The 4,947-nt window shown below is 46.9% G+C and overlaps 1 pseudogene; it reads right to left on the reverse strand.

Annotated features, from left to right (window-relative positions):
* Positions 1–2,483: 2,483 nt before the first annotated feature.
* LOC131515245 (large ribosomal subunit protein eL34-like) lies at positions 2,484–3,277 on the reverse strand (annotated as a pseudogene).
* Between the last annotated feature and the right edge of the window lie 1,670 nt (positions 3,278–4,947).

Raw genomic sequence — 4,947 nt, forward strand, 5'->3', positions numbered from 1 at the left:
GGGTGGGCAGGACACCCAGCAGGGAGGGAGCACAAGGGGTGTTTGGAGGATGAGGAAGAGGCCAGGTGGGGGGAGGTGGGTATTGAGAGAGAGCTTGGAAGGTTGGACCCAGATGGGGAGGGTGTTGAACTCTGGCCTGAGTTCTAGAACTTGAGTTTGTGTGCTGACGGCTCAGAGCCTGGAGCCTGCTTCAGAGTCTGTCTCTCTCTCTCTGCCCCTCCCCCACTCATGCTCCGTCTTCTCCATTTCTCAAAAATGAATAAAAACGTTAGAAAAACAAATTAAGAAAATGTTGTTGTTGTTGTTGTTGTGGTTGAACATACATACCATAAAATTTACCACTTTAGCCACATTTAGGTTATGGTATTTAATACATTCACTATTGTGCAACCATCACCTCTGTCCCTTTCCAAAACTTTTTCACCTTCCCAAACAGATGCTCCGTACCCACAAACAGTGGCCCCTGGTTCCTCCCTCCCCCCTGCCCCTGATAACCACTGTTCTGTTTTCTGTCTCTAGGAGTTTGCATATTTTAGGAATCTCACATAAGTGGAATCGTATAATGTTTGGCCTTTTGTGTCTGGCTTATTTCATTTAGCATCCTGTCCTGGAAGTTCATTCCTTTTTAAGGCTGAATAATAATCCCTTGTGCGTTTAGACCACGTTTTGTGTATCCGTTCATCTGCTGACGCTCACTTGGGTTGGCCCCACCTTTGGGCTCTTGTGAACGAGGCTGCATTTAGCATTTGAAATTTGGCCAGGAAAAGTCTTACTCCTTATAAGGTATGCTAGGTATTTGTTTTATTTTATTTTATTTTATACTATAATAGCTTTATTTTTTTTAAGTTTATTTACTTATTTTTGAGAGAGAGAGAGAGAGAACACACAGGGAGGGACAGCAAGAGAGGAGAGAGGGAGAATCCCAAGCAGGCTCTGCCCCGAGAGCTTGGAACCTGACGAGGGGCTCGAACCCACGAACGTAAGATTATGACCCAAGCTGAAACCAAGACTTAACCAGCTGAGTCACCCAGGTGCCCTGGTATGCTATGCATTTAAAAACATTTTTCTGTGGAGAACTTAGAGCAGCTGAGATATTCCTAGATGACCCAGGTTAGTTGAAGGGCTTGGAGAATGGCACCAAAGGGCTCTAGGGGGTGCAGAACTAGAATGTTGTTGTTGTTGTTGTTGTTTTTTTTTTTTTGACAACTACTCAAAACTCTATGGTCATTGGAGAAGGTCTTGGCAGAGGAAGGAAGCCTTTCTGGAAGCCTCTTCTGGCAGGAGGCAGAGAATCAATCTTCGGCCCTCAGGACCTACCCCTGTGTTTCTTCTCCGTTTTCTCTCCTACCCCTTAACCAGATCTGCTCACAAAAAAAGGATTATTTACTGGAACAAGCACCAATTTGTTGTTTCTCCCAAGAGATATTTGCATTTTCAACCTCATCTCTTCTTAGGGAATAAGACTAGATTTTTAAAAAAATTGTCAAATGGATCTCAGCATCGGACGCTCAGTTGGAAGAGGTGTGGGGAATCTTCCCTGACCTCCTACCCGGCTGTAAATCTTGCTTAGGTGCCCTTCCATTCATACACCATTGGGGCTTGAGGAAGAAGGTATTGGTTCTTTTGGGAAGACTCTGTCCTCACAGGAGGAATGGGAGAAGGAATTCGAAATCCAAAGGATGGGAGAAGCATCCCCTTGCTTTTGCTGTTTCTAATCGCCAACGCTGCTAGAGAAAATCCAGGCATCGTCCCAGGGGTCTGCGCAGAACTTTGTAGTTTCTAAACTTTTCTGAGATGGGGGCAGGTAAAGGCATGACTCCCTTTCTTCGGGAACTCCCTGGAGATTACAGTATTAGGGAGATTCCCCTTAACTGGTTTCACAAGGCGGGACTGACCTGCCTGGATAAGGGACGCCCAGCTGTTTGTATGCATGACGGCCAGGTGATACAACTTGTGTGAGCACTCTGAACGCAGTGCAGACTTCGGGTGATGAGAATCGCCTCACAGGTCCCGCTCTGTCTCCACACGTCCGACCCGTGAGGAGTTGTGTTATCCCACGTAATCCCACAAAGAAGAGGCGACAAGAGTTGGGTTTTTGTGCCTTAGCAGGTGGAGTAGAAGGAGAAGGGCTGCCAGAGGGGCGCCTGGGTGGCTCAGTCAGCTGAGTGTCTGACTCTTGATTTCGGCTCAGGTCATGATCCCAGGGTTGGTTGTGGGATCGAGCCCCACGTTGGGCTCCATGCTGAATGTGGAGCCTGCTTAAGATTCCCTCTCTCTTCCTCTTTAAAAATAAAATAAAATGAAGTCAAATAAAGTCAAATAAAATGAAATAAGGAAGGGCTGGTAGAACAAGCAGCCAGCGTGGCACAATGTGTCCAAGGAATTTACAAAAAATCTTCTTTTCTTTTCTTTTCTTTTCTTTTCTTTTCTTTTCTTCTTCTTCTTCTTTTTAATTTTTTAGCTACTCAAAAATCTTCATTTTTTTATGTAGCTTTCTGGCTCGGTGCTTGTGCCTTCAACACTTGCACAATGATTTTCTGCTCCTCAATAAGGAAAGCGCGCTTGATCCTGTCACGAACACAGGTGGCACGCACGAAGCCACCACAGGCCCTCCTGACCTGTTGTAGACAACCTCATAAGAACTTTAGGCTTCACGGCACGAACTCCCTGAAGCTGGCCTGCACACACGCCACATGCAGATCTGGGGGCTTTCCCAACCTCCTTGGTATAAGGGTAGAGGATTCAGTCAGTTAAGCGTCTGACTTCCGCTCAGGTCACGATCTCCCTTTTCTTGAGTTCGAGCCCCGAGTCAGGCTCTGTGCTGACAGCTCGGAGCCTGGGACCTGCTTCGGATTCTGCCTCTGTGTTTCTGCCTTCCCCTGCTCGAGCTCTGTCTCTCACTCTTGCTCTCTCAAATATAAAGAAAAATGTTAAACAATTAAAAAAAAATAGGGGCGCCTGGGTGGCTCGGTCGGTGGAGTGTCCGACTTCGGCTCAGGTCATGATCTCACGGTCCGTGAGTTCGAGCCCCGCGTCGGGCTCTGTGCTGACAGCTCAGAGCCTGGAGCCTGTTTCAGATTCTGTGTCTCCCTCTCTCTGTGACCCTCCCCCGTTCATGCTCTGTCTCTCTCTGTCTCAAAAATAAATAAATAAATAAATAAATAAATAAATAAATAAAATAAATTTAAAAAAATAAAAATAATTCTATTACCACGGGTTCAAGAGAGCCTAGTTTTGTTAGAGGCTGTCTACGACGGTAAGTCAAATGCTGGACCATTCTGAATGCCGACGGACAGACGCTGTCCCGGTAGAACAAAAAGGTACAAAGGGTCCTATTTCTTTGGATACCTAATAAGGAGGACAAAGGTTGTGGTATGGCTCTCAAGTATTCAGTCAGCCAGTTAGTCAAAAAACGTTTATTGAGTACTTGTTATGTACTGGGTGTAGGGACTACAGAGATAAAAGGAGGGTGTGTTTTCTGTGTGCACTAGTCAAGTTGAGGGCAAAGGCAAGTACATAATCAATTATAAGGCAGAGAGTGGAAGATTGTATTTCCCCCAAATGGCCACAGTGATTACTCTAAAATATCATATATTACTAAAAAATTTGAGGTAGAGTAAGGGGACCAGATCAGGAGACATTTATGACTGAAAAGATATGTCACTACACTCACAGATTCCAAGGGGGAATGTCATGCCCCATGGCATGCCATGCCAAGAGGGATGACCCAAAGAAGTGCCAGGATCAGTCAGGAGGCAGAAAGGGGGGAAAAAGTGAAAAAGAACCTCCACTGTGGTTTCACAGGGAAAGCATCAGCGAGGCAGGGTAAGCGAGCTTAGGTTTGGCTACTTTGAGTAATTTCGGTGAGGCTCTGAGGCACAGGGACTGTCCCTAGTTGTCTGGGAAGTGACCCTGGGGTGATGAGGGCATGGGGCGTAGTAGCTCGGAACATGACAGACCAATAAAAACGTTGATCGTGTGTGGGCTCTGGATTGGTTGGTTTGAATTTGAATGGTGTGCTTTGTGGGTCAGCAGTTCACCATCTCCAGGAATCGGTTAACCCTGGGAGGGGCAATCTCTCTGGGGTTGACAAGGCCCCAGACGTCAAAGCATTGGATTACAGAAAATAAAAGACGTGGTTCACAGAGTGATAGTTTGGGTCCCACATGTTTTCCAGAAGCCTGCCACTCCTCCATCAAGAAGGGGAATCTATGTCCTTGTGCCTTGAACTTGGAGGACCCTTGTGCCTTGAATAGATTGTGGAAGAAGTTAACACCGTGGCTTCCAAGGCTCGGTCAAAAACAATATGGCCTCCATTTGGCTCTTTTTCTGTTGGGATACTTGCCCTGGGAACGTAGACGACACCACGTTGTGAGGAAACCCCAGGCACAGACAGAGGCTGCATTTCTGATTCTGACTGAGAACCCCAGCTGAGGCCCCAGTGAGACTGTGCCAGACATTGGGCATGTGAGTGAACATTTAGATCCCAGCCCCCAGCCTTTGAGCCACACTGGCTGATGCCAACTGGAGCAGAGGTGAGCAGTCCTCTAGGAGCCTGCCGGAGTGCAGATTCATAAGCAAAATAAATAGTATCATTGTTTTCAGACACTAGTCTTGGGGTAGTTTGTTGCAGAGTGGTAGATCAGTATGCACGCCGGGTCGACAGGTCGGGGAGCACAGGATGTTTTGGATACACATGGGGAGGGTGGGCCAGGGATAGGGGAGGAGGCAGGTCAGAAAAGGCATCCCAGAGATAATAACGGCCACATTTGAGAGCTTACTATATGCCCAGGCACTATTTTAAGGATTTTATGTGCGTTCAAGCTGTTTTTATTCCCAACACTTCTGACACCGAATGGGGGACTTTGCCTCATACCAACCAATTCTTTAACTCTCTGGACAGCAGAGACTTCCGATCTGTTCCGATCTGACACTGCCTGGAGTTAG

This window comes from Neofelis nebulosa, chromosome 6, assembly GCF_028018385.1.
Source record: "Neofelis nebulosa isolate mNeoNeb1 chromosome 6, mNeoNeb1.pri, whole genome shotgun sequence".
NCBI classification, from domain to species: domain Eukaryota; kingdom Metazoa; phylum Chordata; class Mammalia; order Carnivora; family Felidae; genus Neofelis; species Neofelis nebulosa.